Source organism: Pinus tabuliformis, chromosome 7, assembly GCF_031772625.1.
Source record: "Pinus tabuliformis cultivar Carrire ecotype Pingquan chromosome 7, CPIR1, whole genome shotgun sequence".
NCBI classification, from domain to species: Eukaryota; Viridiplantae; Streptophyta; class Pinopsida; order Pinales; family Pinaceae; genus Pinus; species Pinus tabuliformis.
In genome coordinates, this window is record NC_142293.1 from 1,065,545,488 (window position 1) to 1,065,557,532 (window position 12,045).

The window sequence follows — 12,045 nt, forward strand, 5'->3', positions numbered from 1 at the left end:
GGATGAAATTGCAAAATCTCATTGATTGAGTCTAAAGTTATTGTGAATATGACTGTTTGATTGGGAAACATCACTGCTCTGAGGTTGGGGTCATAATTTGCATGGTACTGATGGATTATATCAGGGAAAACGTGTACAGAGGGGAGAAAATACATTGGGATATTTGATTCCCACAGTCCTATGGCATCATAGCCATTTAAGTGATTATCTCAGCATTGGAAAAATACTTTCAGGTGGCCTTTATCAATGGTTAGGTCTTTTATTTGAAAATCCTTATCTGCCAGGATCAGATAGTTTAATCACTGTGAGGGGTGGTAATGGATGCAATATTTAGGGCTACCGGCGTTTCCATTCTGGTTCTTGTGGATTCAAATAGGAAACTGAGGTTTTCTTTGTAAAATTGGTGAAACAAAGGGTCTAGAGAACTTGAATTTCAAGTGTGGTAACTAAATTATGGTGAATTGGTTTTCTTTTCAATTAATTTGTAGCGAAAGCAAGTATTCAAAGGGTTTCTTGATGGGAATTTGGTAATTACTCACTTTTAGGGGCAGGAAATAGAATGCAGGTACACTGGGTGTGAATGGAGGACCCTGAGCAACGTCGACTGCAAATTTTGAAGTTGGTTGGCGGCTAGGAGCACAAGCTAGTTGACTTCGTCGTTAAATTTGCATGGATGTATACGTTTGTAGAATAGAACAACGAAATGATTTATTTTGTTTTTATAAAAAGTCAAAAATTTGGCGGGTTTCGGGATTTTGACGGGTGGCATCAGCGGGTGAATGATATGATATTTTGTCATTTAGTGGAAGGCGGTAAGCAATTTTTATCGCACCGCTATTAGAGGGGGGCGTTATTTGGGCTTATCCGCGTGATACCATACGATGAGTGACGTGTGGCGAGGGTACTGTTTGCAAAACTGATTCGTGATTGCGCGTTAACGTTTGGTAGCAGAGGGCTGTGTGATATGCATGACAGCCATTGGATGTGGGAGGCTTGATCGGACAACTATCGGGGAGGCGAGGTGACGGGAGTTTAACGAGGGTGGGCCCAACACAATTAAAGATTTTTTAATCATATCGGGAGCAACGGGATTGGTCAGGAAAGTTATTAATTAACCATGGGGGTTAATTAATTCTTATTTAATGTGGAAGGGGGTCAGGGCTCTTAATTAGTTACAGATTAACTAATTAATCCCAATTAATGATGTATTATGGTTATATTTTAACGAAGGGGCGAGATATGTAAAATTTGGGGATTTTGTATAGTTATAGTAATACGAGAATGGGTAGATTTTTATAGGGGATTTACTTAATAGTATGAATTAGTAGTTAATATGACATAATGAATGGAAAAGCACTAAGTCTAAACCATTTCATGTATATATTTGAAGCTTAGGCTAAGTGAAAAATGAGGGTTTTTATGGAAAATATTTTAAATTTCCTAAGTAAAATAGGATTTTACTTAGGAAAACATTATCAAGGGAATGAATGATTTATGAAGGGTTGTGATATTTGATGAATGGGCTTAAGTACTTAGGCATTATAAATCATTGGGCCTAGGCTCCGGTCCTTCCAGAAGTCAAAGAAATGCTCTGAGCCCCTCTAATTTGATAGATACCTTGGCACTTAAGGGAAATTAGTGAAAATTTAGGGGAAATGAGTAGGGAAGTTAATTATCTTGACTTTGTTTGTTTGATGTACCTTCCATGTAATACATGCCATTTTCCTTGTGATGAAAGTAAAAGATTTACACATTTAGAATCATCATTCACCACATATTATTCTGCAACCATCATCTACTTACCCTACCTACTTTAACCTAGCATTTTTACTTCTTTATTTGGGTGCACTTAGACTGGCTAACCCTTATCGAACTTTCTTTTCTTTTACATGGTGATGCCTATCTAAGTCTACACTTATGACATCCAAGGGCTCAGATTAAATTGTTGAGCTCCTTTTTCACTCTTTCTATCTACTTATCTGCCAAGATTACACTGTTTGGTCAGATCTTTATTCTCTATTTCTAAAACATGAAATTGAAATATAAACTAGCCAAGCTTAAACTATTTGACTATTCATGAATTGTGGCATAAGTGAAAAACTGCACACAATTTTTATTATAAAAAGTAAAAAAATAGTGGCATTTAGACTTGCACACTTTCCTGGTCTTTCTTTTTGTTGGGGTTCATTTTCTTTCATTTTTTTGACCATCTTTTATCTGTTTTACCCTTTGATTTTTCTTTTATCTGTTATACCCTCTTTACATTTTTTAAATTTGTTGATTTTTTTCAAATATGGAAAACCTTTGCAACAAGTAAAGTTATGAACATATTACAAAGATAAACCAAGTCAATCATGAAATATGACACCTATTGGTATAGGGGCATAATAGAAAGTGCAGCAGCAGACTCCACACAACTCTTTGAATAGCGTTTCGAGATCCTGACGAGCTTGCAGGAGGACCCTAATGTACAATGACTGGAGACAGAAGTGCATGATCTGTAGCAGCCCTATGATGAGTTTAAAGGCACAGCATGAACCATCGCACTCACACAGAGACTTTCAAAGTTGCAGGAGGCCAAGCAGCTAAAAGAACAGGTGGATGCAGTGCAGCACAAGGAAGCATTGTTGAATCCGCAAGTGAAGCCCTGGCTAGATGAGGCTTATGTGGTTACGACCTCTATTAAAGGAAAGCTTGTGACTCTGCAAGAAACTAAGCAAAATCTTTAGGCTAACACTTCAAGAGAAGTGACCAAGTAGATGGCTGAAGATGCAAAGCAGGCGGTTGCACAATGCACTGCCGAGGTTGCGGTCATACAGGTCGAGCTGGGGGGGTCTTCGCACTAAGATCTCTGCATCTGCTAAGTGACTCAAGGGAGAGTCAAGATGTTTGTGTTGGCATCCTGTTGGGAATGGGATCCCCCAAGGATAGTTTTGGGGCTAAAAGCGCATGTTTTGGGTTAAGTTTTGTAATAAAGTGTAAAGCCTCCTCATTTTGTGGTCACGGAGCGCGAAGGTGTCATGAGTCATAAAGGGTTATCCGCCCTTATTTTGTAAAGTGTAAAGTCAGCTGTAAAGATCTACCCATGGTCTACAGACCATGGGATTGTATAAAAGAGCTAAGTAAGTAAGCTCTAAGTAATAAGTAGTAAAGGAAGTAATAAGTCTTGAGCGATAAGCAGAGAAGTCTAACTTTCGGGTCGTAGCATAGGTAGAGGTTCTGCAGCTAAGTGCGTAGAGGCCTAGGGTAGAAATTTGCAACTGAGTGCACGAACCCCTGTAGCTGTGTGTGCAAGGCGGATAGAGTTTGTAATCATATGAAGATATCAATAAAGAGAAGCATTCTACAAATTTTGTGTCTTTGTTTCTTGTTAATGCATATTGTCATATTGTGTATGAATTTCATTTACAATGCTTATGTGATGCATGTATGTAATTACGTTGGTTAATTGAAGGCAAGTAAGAATATATGTTTACGTGGTACTAAATGTGATCATTTAATAACATAAGTAAGACACTTAAGATAGTTTGGGAATCTGCACAGTACGTTGCCCTTGTAGTGTGAAAGTACCTAAATCGCAAGTTAGGGTTGCACGAAGGTCAATCGTACCCTTTCGTGGAGGTATCGAAGGGTGGAATAAGCGGTTAGGTAGAAAGAGCCCTACAACTTAATGACCTGTGTGAAAGTAGGAATAGAAGGAATAAACTGACATCACGACCATCTCAGGGTGTGGAAACGTGGTTCCAGCATCCCCCCATACTGGTTCGGGTGAGACTTCGGTCCATGCTCCATATGCTAATGTCGAATGGGCCAGTAGTGTAGCTATTTGTTTAGATAACTAACATTGAACCTAGGTCAGGCCCCACACAGCCAACATTGGGATACTATAGAAAGTTCATTAAGAGTTATGCCTAGATTACCGTGCCAATGGAGAAACTGCTAAAGAAGGATGCTACATTTTGTTGGAATAAAGAGTGTCAATAAAGGTGAGATGTGTTAAAGGAGAAGATGGTCACAGCATCAATCCTAGTCTTCCCGGACTAGAAGAAGGAATTTTATGTGCATGTGGACATGTCATCTATTGCACTCGGGTCAGTACTGACACATACCGGTGAGGGAAAATTGGATCACCCTATAGATTTTGTGAGTAGGAAGTTGTCTAAAGCTCAGAAGAACTATTCAACAACAGAGTGTGAAGCTTTGGCTATGGTGTACGCGCTCCAGAAGTTTAGACACTACTTGCTAAGCAGACACTTTAAGATGTATAGAGACCATTTTGCATTGAAGTACTTGTTTAACAAGCCTCTGTTGGGGGGGAAGATATGCAGATGGTTGCTGCTTTTCAGGAATATGATTTCGAAGTTATTGTGAAGCCAGGATGATTGAATGTAGGACCAGATCATCTATCATGCACTGACACATGAGAGGAACCTACTAATTTGGAGGAAGGATTGCCTGATGCGTAGCTCTTTCAAGTGTGTGTCGCGGACAATCACTTTGCAGATATCATACACTTCCTGGCGATGAGGATGACTCCAAAAGGCTATATTAGTCAACAAAAGGAGTTGGTGGTGCACGCGACAGACTTTTTTGTCATTGCATGGCATTTATATAAAATGGGCTCATATGAAATTATGTGACACTGTGTACCTGACTTTGAACAGAACAACATCCTCACTGAAGCTCATGGAGGAGTCGTGGGAGGAAATTACATAGGAAACGCAACAGCACATAAGACTTTATGCTTTGGGTTGTGGTGGCCAACGCTGCATAAGCATTCCAAGGCCTATTGTAAGGAATTTGATGCATGTCAAAGGATGGGTAGGCCATCACGGAGAGATGAGCTACCTCTGAATCTGTAGGTGTCGTCACAGCCATTCGATAAGTGGGCGATTGATTTTGTAGGACCAATCTAGCGCCTCTAGGAGAGAAGACGAGTGCGCAGTATATCATCACCACGGTGGAGTATTTGACCAGACAGGCAGAGGCGTAGCCCATCAAGGACTGCACAGGGGAAACAACATTGAATTTTCTCTTTGAATATGTGCTGAATAGGTTTGGTTGCACGAAGATTTTGATGATTGATCATGGTACGCATTTCCTTACTGAAATGATCAGCGTGCTGATGGAGGAATTTCAAGTTTATCATCAGAAGAGTACGACATACCACCCGCAGGCTAATGGAACAGTTGAATCATTTAATAAGATATTGGAGAATGTTTTGATGAAGGTTTGCAATGCACACAGGAATTACTAGGATATGTGCATACATACGATGCTATGGGCTTACAAAAATACTTGCAAAGAGTTGACAAGACAGACACCTTTCCAGCTGTGTGCTGCAGGTAAATTCTCAGTCCGGACACAATCAATTCATTTAGCCCGAGAGAATGGGTCTAGCCACAAGCAAACAATGTATGGAAAATATCCTTAAGCTAGAATCAATTAATAGGGCCTAACTCTTAGAACACTATTCCGCGTGGTGATTATCCTACTTCCTTAATCCAATGATCTTCTGTTTCCTTCCTTTGAATACCTTAAACAAGCAAACAACAATAACAACAAACGTGATAGCATACAATATTGTATTCAGCCTACTTAATAGGTCAAGGAACATTAAGCCATAAGTATGTAAAATAACACTTCATGTAGGCAATCAATCAATAATTGTATTCATATAAATTAGAAAGAGATTACAACTGATGCCTTAACGTTGTTGGTCTCCTCCGACATATTCGGGTTCCCACACTTCTATTAGAACTTCATGGATAGCCCCAATAATGGAAGTTTTAAGGCCTCTTCCCTCTAGTCTCAAACCAAACCAAAACACACTATTCTCCCTCAAACATACACTAGAAATCTACAAGCTATAGATGACTTGGTTATCATTCAAACTCACTCCAAAAAAACTAGTCTAGCTTGGGAAAACAGAGGTTCATATAGCTTGGATGGATGGGAGATAGTTCCTCTCATCATGGGAGAAGGTCTTATCTCTTGAGCTTGTTCCATCCTAATAGGAGAAAGGATCCCAAACTGACTTCCTCGGCCCCATCCAGCGCAACCATCTTCCAGACTTCCGTTACAAAGCTTCTAGAGCTGGGAGCTTCGACACCATATTTAAAAAACTTGCCAAAATAAGATCGATGTGACTGGAAAAGGGCTAAATCCCTCTGTACGATGCTAGGGATAGTTTTAGTATCTGCATATTGGCATGAGGAGGAAACAAGTCAGTAGCTTCAGTCTTGTAAACTGGGATAAAAGGAAGATTCTTGGGAAATGATGTAAAGGGGAATTATTCTGTGCATGAAGAGGAACATACTGGAAGTTTCTTCATGATAGGAAAGCATGTCGAGTTCACTGTAGAGGTCCTCTAGGATCGTGGATAGGGAGTACAAGGACAGTGGAAAAATGTTGTGTAACATATAACCCCTAAAGCATGAAGGTTGAACTAGAGTGAGGGGTGAAATGCTTTATAGGTGGATGCAGGGAACCAGTGTCTGTCATCAAAAAACCTACAAGAAAGAATAGATACATATACATCACTGAAAACTCTAAAAAATGATACATGAATCATGGTATGGACACATCCATCCAATAGAGAGGATCATAACGAAACCAAGGTATGGTCACAACCATCCAATAATGAGAAGGATCACATATAACAACTCATGGTATGGTCGCAGCCATCCATCCGAAAGAGACATGTATATCAAAATGATCATGTCACATCGCCTCTCAACCTAGACCGGGGTAATCTAAGTCCAGGGTATTTCACTCCAAATGACCCGATCAAGGTAAAAATCCTAACATGTGAATGAATGTGTTGAAGTCAAACATGCTATAAATTCGCTTGATTATTGGTCAATGATGTGAACCGTTAACAAGCACGATAGAAACCACCAATAATGACAGTGGATCTCAAGGTACCAACAGCATAGTTCATGGAATGTGAATAAAGGAATTGAAGTTGAACACCCGTGAAATCACCCGACCTAAAGCCAATGATATGAGCTTGTCGTTGAGTGTGAAGAAATTGCCATTAGGGCATGCAAGTTCTAAGGTATTAGAAGTGAGTCTCTCGGCCAGCTTCCTAGATAATGAGCTGAAGTTGACAGGAAGCGACCATGCCGAAGGAGGGCCATGATGTATCCCACATCATCGGCACAAGACAAAGGGATCCAAATGATTTCATATGATACAAAGAATTAGGAGTAAGTGTAACTGCAGAAGGACTAACTCTTGAACATATTGGCGACACAACTCCGGAGTTTGGCAGCTTTGAGATCCATAAGATTGTTGGTCATGATGACGTGACAGAGATCCAATGGAAGGAAAAAATGAATGGCCCGACCCAGGAAGGTCAATGATGAAAAGGAGGATATCCCAACCCAACACGAAGCAGAAAGTGTCATGTTCAAGAGTGAGTTGCTGACATGACTGATAAGAATTCCAATTTTCCCCCACCATTTCTAGCAAGTACCCCAATTATTTTTTATCGCAAGATTGAAGGTGATAGCATGTTCTTACACTGTAAGTTCATCCTTTGGACCAATCCAACCTAATATGCGTAATGAGCCATAGGAAGGAGAAGCTCACATTCATCACGACGACGAATCAATGTCGTTTAATGTTTTAACAAGTCCGTCAAAGTTGTAACTTGGTATCTTTTTCATGTTTAGAGAGTTTGAAAAAGACATGGAAAAGAAAACTCCACGTGTTCCCTTTTCATACATTTGTCTCTCGAGCCCAAAAAGGTAGAAAACGATACTTGAGAGAACCACTTGACCACTTCAGTAAAGGAGTAACTTTTTCGTAAATATTTCATTCCAGCTCGAAAAAAGGGTAAACATATACTAGGCGAACAACATTTGGCATCCTTTAACAAGTTCAAAATGATAAGCGATCAGCAATATTTTGTTGTTTAAAGAGTCGGAAAAGAGCTTGAAATCAGACCCCACATTTTTATTCTCTTTTACAAGTCAAAAAGGGAAAAATACTCAGTGATCTTTTCAATTTGAGTTTTACGAGTCGAGAAAAGAGTTGAAAATGACACTAGTACCATCATCGATATTCTGTCACCTATCACTGCACAAATGGTAAATTCATTATCCAGTTTCTGAGGCAACATAGGTAAAAAATACTTCAAAAACCCTAATATTTCATGAAAAAATGAATAAACGGAGGAAAAAGTAATTATTTTATACCATTTACCATTTTACATTTGTATGAAGAGCTTTTTACCCACTTGTGCCCTAGTTTTTCTAGAGCAGATTGCGAGAGATCCAGGAGGCCATTCACTGAGCTGACAATTGCAATAGCCAAGACCTTAAGCTCTATTTTCATGCTTATTTTACCTGTTTTTAACCAATTTTTGGATTTCATTAGGAGTTTTTAAAAGAAATCGCCCTCGATTGGTGCAATTTCTGAGAATGAATCGCGCCGATCAAGGGTTATGAAGACTGTCAAGCGTGCCATTGATGCTACTATTTTTAAAACAGTCGCACTAGTGCCGTGAACAAAATTTATCATGTGTCTTTAACCAATTTATCCATTTGAATCTAAATTTCTTTGGCCAAATATTTTTATTGACTTGATTATATGATTTTTGCAGGGGAAAAAACGTGAAAAATGGTGGATTGGAAGGAACACAAGCATGAGGATATTGACACTCAAGAAATGTATGACACAAATTGCTTGGATGCTTTGAGGAACTGTGGGCTCCTCAAATTCTTCCTTACACTAGGTCTACGGGCTCAACCTAAATTTCTATGGTACCTGATCAGTCTCTTGGACGTGAATTGGGAAGTTTTCATGATTCGCAAACAAGAGATGGAGTTAGAAACTTCATAAATTTATTTCATCACGAGATTGTCCCAGAGAGGGGAGCTAGTCAACCTATATGGTTCAAGGCCGATTGGGGCAAGTGTGACCATGCTATTTGTAGAAAATTTCCCAGAAGCACTCAAATCAAAAAGTGGCAACATTGAGATTATGATTGTTTAGGATCTTGTGCTAAGAGTGTTACTGCTAACTATTAACAAAGTCGTCAGGGCCCAAGCGCAGCATGAGACCAACAAGTCAAAGTTTCAATATGTTATCGATTGTATGGTGCTTACTATCTTCAGCTGGGCGGAAGCTATGAAGGTCAACATGAAGTGCCAACTATCAAAAGCTAAGGCGGGAAACCTGAAGTAGTTTTGCTATGGGTCTGTTCTAGTGATCTTCTTCCTGGAGTAGGTTTCGTTGTTCCACTACTAGTTGGCTAAGGCGAAACCACTGTTGCCATGAGATACATGGATGGTCTGCTAGAGCACATTGATTCCCAGTATTATCGGGGGCCAACATAGGTCCTTTAAGCTCACCTTCTTCTCGTGGCTACAATGATAGCTGATCTCAGTGGAGGATTGGCCTTACAACAGTACTGAATTCCGCGGTGATCTGGATATGCCACTCCCAGAGGGGGAGGATTATGACGATGGAGGTAAAAAACAAAAAATTTTACTTTTTGATGTTTTTTATTGTTTTTGAGATATATGTGTTCATGAAATTTTGATTTTATGAATGCAGATGTTGGACCAGAACGCCCTCCCAGGATGTCCCCGATTTCTAGGCGCATTGCCCAACAGTTCAAGGTTGCTCCTTATTAGTAGGGAAGCGACAATGAGGAGGATATTGCACGGAACCTCGAGGGATTTACCCATGGGATCCCAGAGTATGTTCGGGTGGGTCATGTACCATTCACAGAATATTTCCTGTTAAGTTGAAGAAAAACAAGCTGTGAATCAATGTTGACAACTAATTCCCGGATGCCAAGAGCGATAGCTTATGACAACAATTCAATAGTTGCACTATACTCAGCGATGTTATTAGTTGTTCGACCTAGACAAATACCTTGAAGATCAATCAACTCAACATGGGGGTCATAAATGTCCCATGCCATGGATGATAGATTCTGGGTACTATGACAAGCACCATCAACGAAACCAATGTGAGGAGACACCTACATCTGCAAAGCAGGTAGAAACATAATAAGAAGGAAAGTTGCTTGCAAAACAACACACCAAACCACACTTTTCAAAAATGAATAACACACTATTGTACAAAAGTAACCATGCAAGATGCCCTAAGCATAGTACTTTTTAATATAAAGCCCATTTTGGGGCTTGTCTAAGGGATTACCCTCATATTCGATAACCTCATAGGCCCCTTCCAGTAACACATGTTTAACAATGTAGGGCCCATGCCACATGGGTTCGAAATTTCCTACCCCTAGCTTATCATTAGCCTGATCATATAGAAGAACCAAAACGCCCTCATAAAAAGCTCTAGGAGAGACAAACTGATCAAAATTGGACTTGACCCATTTTCTCTATGCTTCGATGAACAAAGCAGCAAGACGGTGAGTCTCATCCAATCATTCTAGGTACAAGAGACACTCTTCCTAAGGTGAGGTCTCGATGAGAAGTTCAACAGCCAGCTTGAGGGATGGAATTTTACACTCAATCGGTAAAGTTGATTCTAGATTGTAGACTAGCTGGAACAGTGTGAATCTAGTTCAGTAAGCTCACAGAGTTGAAAAGAGCATGAGATGCCAATTTGACTTGTGCATCCAAATGGTGCATTGAAGCATCGTAACCAAGACTTTGTTCACAAGTTCAAATTGGCCATTGGCCTGAGGGAACTACGAGGTTGAGCCATCGTGGTGTAGACCCAACATAAAAGTCAGCTCAGCCATCATGTAATCTCGAAAATGGGAGCCATGGTTGGTGACAATGGCCTAAGGCACTGCAAACCTGGAAATAACGTGATTGAATAGAAATTGAGCCATTGTTTTACCTTCTACAGAGTATGTAGCCATCGCTTCGGCCCATTTGGTGAAATAGTCCACAACAACGATAATATACTGTTATGAAACCAGCTCAAGAAAATATAGAAAAGATAGATCAACGCCTTAGAATTCAGCCTCTTCGAGGGGGCAACCTCCTTTACATTACATAAATGAACAATTCTTGGATGATACAAATGACAAAACCTCCTTTCTATATATAGGAGTCTAAGGAGTCACAATATAATCCAGCCAACCTAACAATAATAATATAAAGCCACAAAAATAACAATAGAGGGATTCTATGGGGCACAGAAATAACAACATGGGGGTAATAGGGGCACAACAATATAAATAAGGGGTATAACTACAATAGTAATGGGGTAATCACTAGTATTATAGGGACCCAACATGCCCCTCTCCTTCAAAAAAGTGTTGTCCTCAATGCTTGAGTAGTTTTGGATACTTCTGCATAAAATTCTCATCCTCCCATGTGGAATCTTCAGTGGATAAGTTCTTCCACTTGATAAGATACTCTGAAATTGATCGATTTCGTAGCTGTCGAGTTCTTGTTTTTGTGACTGCTTCCGGTTCCAATATAATTTTTCCTTCCTCGTCAAGTTCTGGCAATATTGTTTGAACTGGGAGCTTGTCGCCTATAACCTTCTTTAAACATGAAACATGGAAAACTGGGTGCAATCGAGAAGCTGCAGGAAGCTCCAATTTGTATGCCATAGTACCAATCTTTTGCAACACCTTGTACGGACCATAATACTTTGGTGATAATTTATTATCCTTCTTAGCTTGCTTTAGGGACATTTGCTTATATGGTTGTAGCCGTAGGAATACCCAATCACCTACATCAAAACTTCTTTCACTGCGATGTTGATCTGCCTGTTGTTTCATTCTATTTTGTGCCAACACGAGGTTATCCTTTAAGAGTTGGAGGACTTGTTGTTGATGTTCGATGTGATGTTCCACTGCCTGAACCTTAGAATTTTCTCTTAAATATGATGTGATGGATGGTGGTTGATACCCATAAAGTGCCATAAATGGGGTCATTTTTGTTGCTGTATGGAAGGAAGTGTTATACCACCATTCAGCCAGAGGCAACCATTTGACCCATTGTGTCTGTTTATCAGATACAAAGCAACGAAGATATCCTTCCAAACATTTGTTTACTATCTCAGTTTGCCCATCAGATTGAGGATGATAAGATG